The sequence below is a fragment of the Cherax quadricarinatus genome, chromosome 42 (genome assembly GCF_038502225.1).
Source record: "Cherax quadricarinatus isolate ZL_2023a chromosome 42, ASM3850222v1, whole genome shotgun sequence".
NCBI classification, from domain to species: Eukaryota; Metazoa; Arthropoda; class Malacostraca; order Decapoda; family Parastacidae; genus Cherax; species Cherax quadricarinatus.
Genome location: NC_091333.1, coordinates 30,498,878 through 30,511,767, shown reverse-complemented (window position 1 = coordinate 30,511,767; position 12,890 = coordinate 30,498,878).

Below are 12,890 nucleotides of genomic sequence, written 5' to 3'. Positions count from 1 at the left end.
TAAGTGTGTGGCCCAGAATGTTATATGTCTTACCCAGAATGTTAAGTGTTTGAACAAGAATGTTAAGTGTCTAGCCTAGAATGTTAAGTGTCTGGCCCAGAATGTTAAGTGTCTGACCCAGAATGTTAAGAGTCTGGTCGAGAACGTTAAGTGCTAGCACAGAATGTTAAGTGTCTGGCGAGAATGTTAAGTGTTTGACCCAGAATGTTAAGTATTTGACCCAGAATGTTAAGTGTCTGACCCAGAATATTAAGTGCCTTGCCCAGAATGTTAAGTGTCTGGCCCGAAATGTTAAGTGTCTCGCACAGAATGTTAAGTGTCTGGCCCAGAATGTTAAATGTCTGGCCCAGAATGTTAGGTGTTTGGCCCAGAATGTTAAGTGTCTGACCCAGAATGTTAAATGTCTGGCCCAGAATGTAAGGTGTTTGGCCCAGAATGTTAAGCGACTGGCCAAGAATATCAAGTTTATGGCCCAAAATATCAAGTATCTGGCCAAGAATGTTCAGTGTCTGACCAAGAATGTTAAGTGTCTGGTCCATAATGTTAATTGTCTGGCCCAGAATGCTAAGTGTCTGGCAAAGAATGATAAGTGTATATCCCAAAAAGTTAAGTACCTGGCCCAGAATGTTAAGTGTCTGGCCTAGAATGTTAAGTGTCTGGCCTAGAATGTTATGTGTCTGGCCCAGAATGTTAATTGTCATGCCGAGAATGCTAAGTGTCTGGCCCATAATGTTAAGTGTCTGTCACAGAATGTCAAGTTTCAGACCCAGGATGTTAAGTGTCTGGCACAGAATGTTAAGTGTCTGACCAAGAATGTTAAATGTTTATCAGAGAATGTTAAGTGTTAGGCAAAGAATGTCAAGTTTATGGCACAAAATGTCAAGTTTCTGGCCCAGAATGTCAACTTTTTGGCACAGAATGTTAAGTGTTTGGCCCAGAAAGTTAAGTGTCTGTCCCTAAATGCTAAATGTGTGGCCCAGAATGTTAAGTGTTTCGCCTATAATTTTAAGAGCTGGCCGAGAATGTTAAATGTCTGGCACAGAATGTAAAGTTTCTGGCTCAGAATGTTAAGTGTCTGGCCAAGAATGTTGAGTGTTTATCCCAGAATGTTAAGTTCTGGCCCAAAATGTCAAGATTTTGGCCAAGAATGATAAGTTTTTGGCCCAGAATGTTAAGTGTCTGGCCCAGAATGATAAGGGTCTGACCCAGATTGTTAAGTGTCTGACCCAGAATGTTAAGTGCCTGGCCCAAAATGCAAACTGTCTGACCCAGAATGTTAAGTATCTGGCACAAAATGCAAAGTGTCTGTCCCAGAAGGCTAAGTGTCTGGCCCAGAATGTTAAGTGCCTGTCCCACAATGTTAAGTGTTTGTCCCAGAACGTTAAGTGTCTGACCAAAAATGTTAAGTGTCTAGCTCAGAATGTTAAGTGTCTGGTCCAGAATGTTAAGTGTGTGTCCCATAATGTTAAGTGTCTGACCCAGAATGTTATGTGTATGAACCAGAATGTTAAGTGTTTGACATAGAATGTTAAGTGCCTAGCCTGGAATGTTAAGTGTCTGGCCCAAAATGTTAAGTGTCTGACCCAGAATGTTAAGTGTTTGTCCCAGAACGTTAAGTGTCTGACCAAAAATGTTAAGTGTCTAGCTCAGAATATTAAGTGTCTGGCCCAGAATGTTAAGTGTCTGACCCAGAATGTTAAGAGTCTGGTCCAGAACGTTAAGTGCTGGCCCAGAATGTTAAGTGTCTGGCCAGAATGTTAAGTGTCTGTCCCAGAATGTTAAGTGTCTGCCCCAGAATGTTAAGTGTCTTGCCCAGAATGTTAAGTGTCTGGCCCGAAATGTTAAGTGTCTTGCCCCGAATGTTAAGTGTCTGGCCCAGAATGTTAAATGTCTGGCCCAGAACGTTAGGTGCCTGGCCCAGAATGTTAAGTGTCAGGCCCAGAATGTTAAGTGTCTGGCCCAGAATGTTAAGTGTTTGGCCCACAATGTTTATTGCCTGGCCAAGAATGTTAAGTGTCTGGCCCAGAATGTTAAGTGTCTGTCCCAGAATGTTAAGTGTCTGGCCAAGAATGTTAAGTGTCTGACCCAGAATGTTAAGTGTCTGTCCCAGAATGTTAAGTGTCTGACCCAGAATGTTAAATGTCTGGCCCAGAATGTTATGTGTCTGGCTGAGATTATTAAGTGTCTGGCCCAGAATGTTAAGTGTCTGGCCCAGAATGTTAAGTGTTTGGCCCAGAATGTTAAGTGTCTGGCCAAGAATGTCAAGTTTGTGGCCCAAAATGTCATGTTTCATGCCCTGAATGTTAAGTGTCTGACCCAGAATGATAAGTGTCTGGCCGAAAATGCAAAGTGTCTGACCCAGAATGTTAAGTGTCTGGCCGAAAATGTTAAGTGTAAGGCCTAGAATGTTCGGTGTCTGGCCCAGAATGTTAATTGTCATGCACAGAATGTTAAGTGTCTGGCCTAGAATGTCAAGTGTTTAGTCCATAATATTAAGTGTCTGGCACAGAATGTCAAGTTTCTGACCAAGAATGTTAAGTGTCTGGCCCAGAATATTAAGTGTCTGACCCATAATGTTAAGTGTTTATCAGAGAATGTTAAGTGTCTTGCTGAGAATGTCAAGTTTATGACACAAAATATCAAGTTTCTGGCCCTGAATGTCAACTTTATGGCCCAGAATGTTAAGTGCCTGACCAAGAATGTTAAGGGTCTGACCCGGAATGTTAAGTGTCTGACGCAGAATGGTAAGTGTCTAGCCCAAAATGCAAAGTGTCTCACCCAGAATGTTAAGTGTCTGTCCCTGAATGCTATGTGTGTGTCCCAAAATCTTAAGTGTTTCGCCTATAATGTTAAGTGCTGGCCCAGAATGTTAAGTGTCTGGCATAGAATGTCAAGTTTCTGGCCCAAAATGTTAAGCGTCTGGCCCAGAATGTTAAGAGTCTGGCCAAGAATGTTAAGTGTTTATCCCAGAATGTCAAATTTTTGGCCCAGAATGTCAAGTTTTTTGCCCAAAATGTTAAGTGTCTTGCCCAGAATGATAAGGGTCTGACCCAGAATGTTAAGTGTCTGGCCCAAAATGCAAAGTGTCTGACCCAGAATGTTAAGTGTCTGGCCCAAAATGCAAATTTCTGCCCAAGAAGGCTAGGTGTCTGACAAAGAATGTTAAGTGTGTGTGGCCCAGAATGTCAAGTTTATGGTCAAAAATATCAAGTTTCTGGCCCAGAATGTCAAGTTTTGGGCCCAGAATGTTAAGTGTCTGACCCAGATTGTTAAGTGTCTGGCCCAGAATGTTACTTTTCTGACCTAGAATGTCAAGTGTCTGACCCAAAATATTAAGTTTCTGTCCCAGAATGTTAAGTGTCTGGCCAAGAATGTTATTTTTCTGACCTAGAATGTAAAGTTTCCGTCCCAGAATGTTAAGCGTCTAGCCCAGAATGTCATGTTTCTGACCCAGAATGTTAAGTGTTTGGCCCAAAATGTTAAGTGTCCGTCCCAGAATGTTAAGTGCCCGACCCAGTATGCTAAGTTTCTGACCAAAAATGTTAAGTGTCTAGCTTAGAATGTTAAGTGTCTGGTCCAGAATGTTAAGTGTCTGACCCAGTACGTTAAGTGTCTGACCAAGAATGTTAAGTGTCTGACCCAGTATGTTAAGTTTCTGACCAACAATATTAAGCGTCTGACCCAGAATGCTAAATGTCTGGCCAAGAATGTTAAGTGTCTGGCCCAGAATGTTAAGTTTCTGGCCCAGAATGTCAAGTGTCTGGCCCAAAATGTTAAGTGTCTGACCCACAATGTTAAGTTTCTGACCCAGAATGTTGAGTGCCTGACCCAGAATGTTAAGTGTCTGACCAAGAATGTTAAGTGCCTGACCCAGTATGTAAAGTTTCTGACCAAAAATCTTAAGTGTCTAGCTCAGAATGTTATGCGCCTGGCCAAGAATGTTAAGTGTCTGGCCCAGAATGTTAAGTGTCTGACCAAGAATGTTAAGTGTCTGACCTAGAATGTTAAGTGTTTGACCAAGAATTTTAGGTGTCTACCCTGGAATGTTAAGTGTCTGTCCCAGAATGTTAAGTGTATGGCCCAGAATGTTAAGTGTCTGACCCAGAATGTTAAGTGTCTTGCCCAGAATGTTAAGTGTTTGGGCCAGAATGTTAAGTGTTAAGTGTCTGACCTAGAATGGTAAGTGTTTGGCCCAGAATGTTAAGTGTCTGGTAGGGAATGTTAAGTGTCTGGCCCAGAATGTTAAGTGTCTGGCCCATAATGTCAAGTTTCTCGCCCAGTATGTTAAGTGTGAGGCCCAGAATATCAAGGTTATGGTCCAAAATATAAAGTTTCTGGCCTAGAATGTCAAGTTTTGGGCCCAGAATGTTAAGTGTCTGACCCAGAATGTTATGTGTCTGATCCACAATGTTAAGTGTCTGGCCAAGAATGCTCAGTGTCTGGTTCAGAATGTTAAGTGTCTGGCCCAGAATGTTAATTGTCTGGCCTAGAATGTTAAGTGTCTGACCCACAATGTTGAGTCTGGCCAAGAATATTAAGTGTCTGGCCCAGAATGTTACGTCATACAACACAGGTAGTGGTGGAGGCTCGGTCCACCGTCCGTGTGTGTCATACAACACTTGTAGTGGTGGAGGCTGGATCCACCGTCCGTGTGTGTCATACAACACTGGTAGTGGTGGAGGCTGGTTCCACCGTCCGTGTGTGTCATACAACACTGGTAATGGTGGATGCTGGATCCACCGTCCGTGTGTGTCATACAACACTGGTAGTGGTGGAGGCTGGATCTACCGTCCGTGTGTGTCATACAACACTGGTAGTTGTGGAGGCTGGTTCCACCGTCCGTGTGTGTCATACAACGCTGGTAGTGGTGGAGGCTGGTTCCACCGTCCGTGTGTGTCATACAACACTGGTAGTGGTGGAGGCTGGTTCCACCGTCCGTGTGTGTCATACAACACTGGTAGTGGTGCAGGCTGGATCCACCGTCCGTGTGTGTCATACAACACTGGTAGTGGTGGAGGCTCGGTCCACCGTCCGTGTGTCATACAACACTGGTAGTGGTGGAGGCTGGATCCACCGTCCGTGTGTGTCATACAACACAGGTAGTGGTGGAGGCTGGATCCACCGGCTGGATCCACCGTCCGTGTGTGTCATACAACAGGTAGTGGTGGAGGCTGGATCCACCGTCCGTGTGTGTCATACAACACTGGTAGTGGTGGAGGCTGGATCCACCGTCCGTGTGTGTCATACAACACTGGTAGTGGTGGAGGCTGGATCCACCGTCCGTGTGTGTCATACAACACTGGTAGTGGTGGAGGCTGGATCCACCGTCCGTGTGTGTCATACAACACTGGTAGTGGTGGAGGCTCGGTCCACCGTCGGTGTGTCATACAACACTGGTAGTGGTGGAGGCTCGGTCCACCGTCTGTGTGTGTCACGCAACACTGGTAGTGGTGGAGGGTGTATCCACCGTCCGTGTGTGTCATACAACACTGGTAGTTGTGGAGGCTGGATCCACCGTCCGTGTGTGTCATACAACACTGGTTGTGGTTGACGCTCGGTCCACCGTCGGTGTGTGTCATACAACACTGGTAGTGGTGGAGGCTCGGTCCACCGTCCATGTGTGTCATGCAACACTGGTAGTGGTGGAGGGTGTATCCACCGTCCGTGTGTGTCATACAACACTGGTAGTGGTGGAGGCTGGATCCACCGTCCGTGTGTGTCATACAACACTGGTAGTGGTGGACGCTCGCTCCACCGTCCGTGTGTGTCATGCAACACTGGTAGTGGTGGAGGCTGGATCCACCGTCCGTGTGTGTCATACAACACTGGTAGTGGTGGAGGCTGGATCCACCGTCCGTGTGTGTCATACAACACTGGTAGTGGTGGAGGCTGGATCCACCGTCCGTGTGTGTCATACAACACTGGTAGTGGTGGAGGCTGGATCCACCGTCCGTGTGTGTCATACAACACTGGTAGTGGTGGAGGCTGGATCCACCGTCCGTGTGTGCCATACAACACTGGTAGTGGTGGAGGCTGGATCCACCGTCCGTGTGTGTCATACAACACCGTCCACCGTGTGTGTCATACAACACTGGTAGTGGAGGTGGAGGCTGGATCCACCGTCCGTGTGTGTCATACAACACTGGTAGTGGTGGAGGCTCGATCCACCGTCCGTGTGTGTCATACAACACTGGTAGTGGTGGAGGCTGGATCCACCGTCCGTGTGGAGGCTGTCATACAACACTGGTAGTGGTGGAGGCTGGATCCACCGTCCGTGTGTGTCATACAACACTGGTAGTGGTGGAGGCTGGATCCACCGTCCGTGTGTGTCATACAACACTGGTAGTGGTGGAGGCTGGATCCACCGTCCGTGTGTGTCATACAACACTGGTAGTGGTGGAGGCTGGATCCACCGTCCGTGTGTGTCAAACAACACTGGTAGTGGTGGAGGCTGGATCCACCGTCCGTGTGTGTCATACAACACTGGTAGTGGTGGAGGCTGGATCCACCGTCCGTGTGTGTCATACAACACTGGTAGTGGTGGAGGCTGGATCCACCGTCCGTGTGTGTCATACAACACTGGTAGTGGTGGAGGCTGGATCCACCGTCCGTGTGTGTCATACAACACTGGTAGTGGTGGAGGCTGGATCCACCGTCCGTGTGTGTCATACAACACTGGTAGTGGTGGAGGCTGGATCCACCGTCCGTGTGTGTCATACAACACTGGTAGTGGTGGAGGCTGGATCCACCGTCCGTGTGTGTCATACAACACTGGTAGTGGTGGAGGCTGGATCCACCGTCCGTGTGTGTCATACAACACTGGTAGTGGTGGAGGCTGGATCCGCCGTCCGTGTGTGTCATACAACACTGGTAGTGTTGGAGGCTGGATCCACCGTCCGTGTGTGTCATACAACACTGGTAGTGGTGGAGGCTGGATCCACCGTCCGTGTGTGTCATACAACACTGGTAGTGGTGGAGGCTCGGTCCACCGTCCGTGTGTGTCATACAACACTGGTAGTGGTGGAGGCTGGATCCACCGTCCGTGTGTGTCATACAACACTGGTAGTGGTGGAGGCTGGATCCTCCGTCCGTGTGTGTCATACAACACTGGTAGTGTGGTGTCCACCGTCCGTGTGTGTCACACAACACTGGTAGTGGTGGAGGCTGGATCCACCGTCCGTGTGCGTCATACAACACTGGTAGTGGTGGAGGCTGGATTCACCGTCCGTGTGTGTCATACAACACTGGTAGTGGTGGAGGATAGATCCACCGTCCGTGTGTGTCATACAACACTGGTAGTGGTGGAGGCTAGATCCACCATCCGTGTGTGTCATACAACACTGGTAGTTGTGGAGGCTGGTCCGTGTGGTCATACAACACTGGTAGTGGTGGAGGCTGGATCCTGTGTCATCAACACTGGTAGGGGTGGAGGATTGATCCACCGTCCGTGTGTGTCATACAACACTGGTAGTGGTGGAGGCTGGATCCACCGTCCGTGTGTGTCATACAACACTGGTAGTGGTGGAGGCTGGATCCACCGTCCGTGTGTGTCATACAACACTGGTAGTGGTGGAGGCTGGATCCACCGTCCGTGTGTGTCATACAACACTGGTAGTGGTGGAGGCTGGTAGTCCACCGTCCGTGTGTGTGGGAGGCTGGGTCCGTGTGTGTCACTCAACACTGGTAGTGGTGGAGGCTGGATCCACCGTCCGTGTGTGTCATACAACACTGGTAGTGGTGGAGGCTGGATCCACCGTCCGTGTGTGTCATACAACACTGGTAGTGGTGGAGGCTGGATCCACCGTACGTGTGTGTCATACAACAATGGTAGTGGTGGAGGCTGGATCCACCGTCCGTGTGTGTCAAACAACACTGGTAGTGGTGGAGGCTGGATCCACCGTCCGTGTGTGTCATACAACACTGGTAGTGGTGGAGGCTGGATCCACCGTCCGTGTGTGTCATACAACACTGGTAGTGGTGGAGGCTGGATCCACCGTCCGTGTGTGTCATACAACACTGGTAGTGGTGGAGGCTGGATCCACCGTCCGTGTGTGTCATACAACACTGGTAGTGGTGGAGGCTGGATTCACCGTCCGTGTGTGTCATACAACACTGGTAGTGGTGGAGGCTGGATCCACCGTCCGTGTGTGTCATACAACACTGGTAGTGGTGGAGGCTGGTTCCACCGTCCGTGTGTGTCATACAACACTGGTAGTGGTAGTGGTGGAGGCTGGATCCACCGTCCGTGTGTGTCATACAACACTGGTAGTGGTGGAGGCTGGATCCGCCGTCCGCGTGTGTCATACAACACTGGTAGTGGTGGATCCACCGTCCGTGTGTGTCATACAACACTGGTAGTGGTGGAGGCTGGATCCACCGTCACGTGTGTGTCATACAACACTGGTAGGTGGAGGCTGGCTCCGTGTGTGTCATACAACACTGGTAGTGGTGGAGGCCGATCACCGTGTGTGTCATACAACACTGGTAGTGGTGGAGGCTGGATCCACCGTGTGTGTCATACAACACTGGTAGTGGTGTGTCATACAACACTGGTAGTGGTGGAGGTGGATCCACCGTCCGTGTGTGTCATACAACACTGGTAGTGGTGGAGGCTGGATCCACCGTCCGTGTGTGTCATCCAACACTGGTAGTGGTGGAGGCTGGATCCACCGTCCGTGTGTGTCATACAACACTGGTAGTGGTGGAGGCTGGTCCACCGTCCGTGTGTGTCATACAACACTGGTAGTGGTGGAGGCTGGATCCACCGTCCGTGTGTGTCATACAACACTGGTAGTGGTGGAGGCTGGATCCACCGTCCGTGTGTGTCATACAACACTGGTAGTGGTGGAGGCTGGATCCACCGTCCGTGTGTGTCATACAACACTGGTAGTGGTGGAGGCTGGATCCACCGTCCGTGTGTGTCATACAACACTGGTAGTGGTGGAGGCTGGATCCACCGTCCGTGTGTGTCATACAACACTGGTAGTGGTGGAGGCTGGATCCACCGTCCGTGTGTGTCATACAACACTGGTAGTGGTGGAGGCTGGATCCACCGTCCGTGTGTGTCATACAACACTGGTATAGGTGGAGGCTGGATCCACCGTCCGTGTGTGTCATACAACACTGGTAGTGGTGGAGGCTGGATCCACCGTCCGTGTGTGTCATACAACACTGGTAGTGGTGGAGGCTGGATCCACCGTCCGTGTGTGTCATGTCATACAACACTGGTAGTGGTGGAGGCTGGATCCACCGTCCGTGTGTGTCATACAACACTGGTAGTGGTGGAGGCTGGATCCACCGTCCGTGTGTGTCATACAACACTGGTAGTGGTGGACCGTCCGTGTGTGTCATACAACACTGGTAGTGGTGGAGGCTGGATCCACCGTCCGTGTGTGTCATACAACACTGGTAGTGGTGGACGTGTGTGTCATACAACACTGGTAGTGGTGGTCCACCGTCCGTGTGTGTCATACAACACTGGTAGTGGTGGAGGCTGGATCCACCGTCCGTGTGTGTCATACAACACTGGTAGTGTGTGTCATCACAACACTGGTAGTGGTGGAGGCTGGATCCACCGTCCGTGTGTGTCATACAACACTGGTAGTGGTGGAGGCTGGTCATCCACTGGTAGTGGTGGAGGCTGGTCCGTGTGTGTCATACAACACTGGTAGTGGTGGAGGCTGGATCCACCGTCCGTGTGTGTCATACAACACTGGTAGTGGTGGAGGCTGGATCCACCGTCCGTGTGTGTCCAACACTGGTAGTGGTGGAGGCTGGATCCACCGTCCGTGTGTGTCATACAACACTGGTAGTGGTGGAGGCTGGATCCACCGTCCGTGTGTGTCATACAACACTGGTAGTGGTGGAGGCTGGATCCACCGTGCGTGTGTGTCATACAACACTGGTAGTGGTGGAGGCTGGATCCACCGTCCGTGTGTGTCATACAACACTGGTAGTGGTGGAGGCTGGATCCACCGTCCGTGTGTGTCATACAACACTGGTAGTGGTGGAGGCTGGATCCACCGTCCGTGTGTGTCATACAACACTGGTAGTGGTGGAGGCTGGATCCACCGTCCGTGTGTGTCATACAACACTGGTAGTGGTGGAGGCTGGATCCATCGTCCGTGTGTGTCATACTACACTGGTAGTGGTGGAGGCTCGCTCCACCGTCCGTGTGTGTCATACAACACTGGTAGTGGTGGAGGCTGGATCTACCGTCCGTGTGTGTCATACAACACTGGTAGTGGTGGAGGCTGGATCCACCGTCCGTGTGTGTCATACAACACTGGTAGTGGTGGAGGCTGGATCCACCGTCCGTGTGTGTCATACAACACTGGTAGTGGTGGAGGCTGGATCCACCGTCCGTGTGTGTCATACAACACTGGTAGTGGTGGAGGCTGGATCCACAGTCCGTGTGTGTCATACAACACTGGTAGTGGTGGAGGCTGGATCCACCGTCCGTGTGTGTCATACAACACTGGTAGTGAAAGTTAGTAGGTACCTGGGTGTTACTCAGTAGGTACCTGGGTCTTAGGCAGCAGGTATCTGTGTGTTAAACAGTAGTTATCTGGGTGATAGTCAGTAGGTATTTGGGATTAGTCAGTAGGTACCTGGGTGTTTATCAAAAGGTGCCTGGGTGTTAGTCAGTAGGTATCTGCGTGTTAGTCAGGAGGTATCTGGGTGTTAGTCAGTAGGAAGCTGGTGTTAGTCAGTATGTACCTGAGTGTTAGTCAGTAGGTACCTGGGTGTTAGTAAGTATCTGGGTGTTAGTCAGTAGGTACCTGAGTGTTAATCAGTAGGTATCTGGGTGTTATTCATTAGGTATCTGCGTGTTCCTCAGTAGGTATGTGGTTGTTAGTCAGTAGATATCTGTGTGTTAGTAGGTACCTGGTTGTAAGTCAGTAGGTATCTGGGTGTTGATCAGAAGGTACCTGGGTGTTAGTCAGTAGGTATCTGGGTGTTAGTCAGTAGGTACCTGGGTGCTAGTCAGTAGGTATCTGGGTGTTAGTCAGTAGGTACTTGGGTGTTAGTCAGTAGGTACCTGGTTCTTAGTCAGTAGGTACCTGGGTGGTAGTAGGTACCTATGAGTTAGTCAGTAGGTACCTGGTTCTTAGTAGGTACCTGGGTGCTAGTAGGTACTTATGAGTTAGTCAGTAGGTGCCTGGGTGTTAGTAGGTACCTGGTGTTAGTCTCCCAAGAAATTGATGTGTAATGCCATTCAGTATTTACAATTCATGCAGAACCAGCTGGGGGTCCCACAGCACCAGCTGGGGTCCCACAACACCAGCTGAGGGTCCCAAAGCACCAGCTGGGGTCCCTCAGTACCAGCTGGGGATCCCACAGCACCAGCTGGGGTTCTACAGCACCAGCTGGGTGTCCTACAGCACCAGCTGGGGGTCCCACAGCACCCGCTGGGGGTCCCACAGCGCCCACTGGGGTCCCACAACACCAGCTGAGGGTCCCACAGCACTAGCTGGGGTCCCTCAGTACCAGCTGGGGATCCCACAGCAGCAGCTGGGGTTCTACAGCACCAGCTGGGTGTCCTACAGCACCAGCTGGGGGTCCCACAGCACCCGCTGGGGGTCCCACAGCGCCCGCTGGGGTCCCACAACACCAGCTGAGGGTCCCACAGCACCAGCTGGGGTCCCTCAGTACCAGCTGGGGATCCCACAGCACCAGCTGGGGTTCTACAGCACCAGCTGGGTGTCCTACAGCACCATCTGGGGGTCCCACAGCACCAGCTGTGGGTCCATCAGTACCAGCTGGTGGTCCTTCACTACCACCTGGGGATCCCACAGCACCAACTGGGGGTCCCACAGCTCCAGCTGGGGTCCCACAGCTCCAGGTGGTGGTCCCACAGCACCAGCTGGGGGTCCCACACCACCAGCTGGGGGTCCCACAGCACCAGCTGAGGACCCCACAGCTCCAGCTGGGGGTCCCACAGCACCAGCTGGGAGTCCCTCAAAACCAGCTGGGGGTCCCTCAGCACCAGCTGGGGATCCCACAGCACCACCTGGGGTCCCTCAGCTCCAGCTGGGGTCCCACAGCACAAGTTGGGGGTCCCAGAGCACCAGCTGGGATCCCTCAGTACCAGCTGGGGATCCCAGAGCACCAGCTGGGATTCTACAGCACCAGCTGGGGGTCCCACAGCACCAGCTGGGGGTCCCTCAGTACCAGCTGGTGGTCCTTCACTACCACCTGGGGATCCCACAGCACCAACTGGGGGTCCCACAGCTCCAGCTGGGGTCCCACAGCTCCAGGTGGTGGTCCCACAGCACCAGCTGGGGGTCCCACACCACCAGCTGGGGGTCCCACAGCACCAGCTGAGGACCCCACAGCTCCAGCTGGGGGTCCCACAGCACCAGCTGGGAGTCCCTCAAAACCAGCTGGGGGTCCCTCAGCACCAGCTGGGGATCCCACAGCACCACCTGGGGTCCCTCAGCTCCAGCTGGGGTCCCACAGCACAAGTTGGGGGTCCCAGAGCACCAGCTGGGATCCCTCAGTACCAGCTGGGGATCCCAGAGCACCAGCTGGGATTCTACAGCACCAGCTGGGGGTCCCACAGCACCAGCTGGGGGTCCCTCAGTACCAGCTGGGGGTCCCTCACTACCACCTGGGGATCCCGCAGCACGAGCTGGGGGTCCCACAGCACCAGCTGGGGTCCCACAGCTCCAGATGGTGGTCCCACAGCACCAGCTAGGGGTTACACAGCACCAGCTGGGGGCCCCACAGCTCCAGCTGGGGGTCCCACAGCACCAGCTAGGGGCCCCACAGCACCAGCTGGGGGTCGCTCAGTACCAGCTCGGGTCCCTCACTACCACCTGGGGATCCCACAGCACCAGCTGGGGGTCCCACAGCACCAGCTGGGGACCCCACAGCTCCAACTGGGG